The sequence below is a fragment of the Wyeomyia smithii genome, unplaced genomic scaffold (genome assembly GCF_029784165.1).
Source record: "Wyeomyia smithii strain HCP4-BCI-WySm-NY-G18 unplaced genomic scaffold, ASM2978416v1 HiC_scaffold_17, whole genome shotgun sequence".
Classification (NCBI taxonomy): Eukaryota; Metazoa; Arthropoda; class Insecta; order Diptera; family Culicidae; genus Wyeomyia; species Wyeomyia smithii.
In genome coordinates this window covers 5,001-7,500 of record NW_026599057.1, presented here as the reverse complement: position 1 = coordinate 7,500, position 2,500 = coordinate 5,001, and positions in this window count along the sequence as shown.

Here is a 2,500-nt window from a genome sequence, read left to right as displayed (position 1 = left end):
GCCCTGTTTGGTTTCGGAACTTTCTGCGCCGAAGGCCGAACCTGTCGATGCGTTCACCCGAGGCGACCAGCATAGCCAGAGTCTCTGCTTTTAATCCCACAAATGTGGGCAAGTTTTTCGATCTTCTACGCACAGTAGCCGAGAATATAACGTTCGAACCAAATTCCATCTGGAATCTGGACGAGACTGGAGTGACAACAGTTCAGAAACCTCAACGAGTTGCTAGTCGCCGTGGAGTCAAACGTGTTGGTCGAGTAACTTCGGCCGATCGGGGCCCGTTGGTTACGATGGTACTTGCGGTTTCCGCCACTGGCAATAAAATGCCACCATTTTTCGTTTTTCCTCGAAAACGTTTCCATCCACACTTTCTGGATGGTGGTCCAACGGGATGCGCTGGAGCGGTGAGTAATACAGGGTGGATGAATGCAGATATTTATCTGGATGTTCTCCGACACTTTAAAGCATTTACGCGAGTGTCCAAAGAAAACCCGCTTTTGTTGATTGTGGACAACCACGGTTCACACAGAAGTCTACCTGCAATCGAGTTTTGCAGGGATAATGGCATTCACCTACTTACAATACCACCCCATTGCTCTCACCGCTTACAACCCTTGGACGTGAGTGTGTTTTCGCCGTTCAAACACGCAATGAATGTGCTGTGCGACGAATGGACATACAGGCATCCCGGAAAGCCGATGTCTATTTTTGACCTTCCGGCTATCATCGACAGCGCTCTCGAACGGAGTGCCACGGAGCGAAACATCAAGGCCGGGTTCCGGGCATCAGGTATTTGGCCCTTCAACCCGGATGTATTCACTGCATTGGATTATGCTCCATCATCAGTGACAGGACCTTCCTTGGTTGACGAAATAATACCAGGATCACTGCTGGACACTCTTTGCAGAATCAGACCAATCCCGCGGGCACCACCGCGTGCTACAGGCAGACGAGGACGAAAACCTGGACGAGCTGCTATACTGACGGACCCCGCTGAAATCGCTCTGATGGTATGTTTTTATTTCTCACGAAGCTCTGTTTGACACTAAATGATTCATTCTCTTCAAAGGAACAAAACATACAAGCGAAGGGAGTAGCCCGACCCACTCAACGGCGAGTAGGCCGACCACGTAAAGCAACTGTGCAGTTTCATAGCCTCGTTAGTGCACCACCAAGACCAACGATAGTGGTGATAAAGAGACCACCTGGAAGACCCCGCAAATCACAGGCTGCAGCGGATAAGAGGCCCGTTGGCCGACCCCGCAAGCCTCCAGTCGTTATACTAAAAAGGCCTGTTGGCCGACCTCCAAAGTCACTAGCCATTGCTAAGAGGCCCGTTGGCCGACCACCAAAGTATCCAACCATTGCTAAGAGGCCCGTTGGCCGACCACCAAAGTATCCAACCATTGCTAAGAGGCCCGTTGGGCGACCTGCTCAAAGTAAAGGCACTGCCAAGAGGCCCGTTGGCCGCCCACGCAAGATTAAGAGGCCTGTTGGTAGGCCACCGAAACAACCAGCAACCAAAATAAGACATGAATCTGAATAAATAAAATTAATCTCATGTCAAATTATTTTAGTTTTTCTTAATCAGAACAGGTCCGCATTAGATCACTTTCCCCTGATGTTGAAACTACTAAGTTATGAACATCGGTCATCCCAATTGTCGCTTTTGAAACATTAACACACAGTTTCCTAACGGCTGCCAGTTGTTCTCTCCTGCTCTGTATGTATCAACATGTTCTATGCGCTTTGAAGCGCTACGTGGGTTGTAATTGAAGCTGTTTGTTATAAGGGGAGAGTATCCTAATTCGGACCCCCAGAAAATCTTCTAGCTATGCATGCCAAGCTAACCTACCAAACCTTGTAGGAAGAGGTGCACTGTATACGGGATGATACACTACGTGCCGGCTACGTGACATAATCATCCACCGCACCCGAGACATACACCACAGACCGGGTGTTTGGATTCTCAGCTACACGCGATGATGACGATCGATCATGCCAAGCACTGTATACGGGATGATACACTACGTGCCGGCTTCGTGACATAATCATTCACCGCACCCGAGACATACACCACAGTCCGGGTGTTTGGATTCTCAGCTACACGCGATGATGACGATCGATCATGCCAAGCACTGTATACGGGATGATACACTACGTGCCGGCTTCGTGACATAATCATTCACCGCACCCGAGACATACACCACAGTCCGGGTGTTTGGATTCTCAGCTACACGCGATGATGACGATCGATCATGCCAAGCACTGTATACGGGATGATACACTACGTGCCGGCTACGTGACATAATCATCCACCGCACCCGAGACATACACCACAGACCGGGTGTTTGGATTCTCAGCTACACGCGATGATGACGATCGATCATGCCAAGCACTGTATACGGGATGATACACTACGTGCCGGCTTCGTGACATAATCATTCACCGCACCCGAGACATACACCACCGACCGGCTGCTGGCTCGCACACTGATGCATGG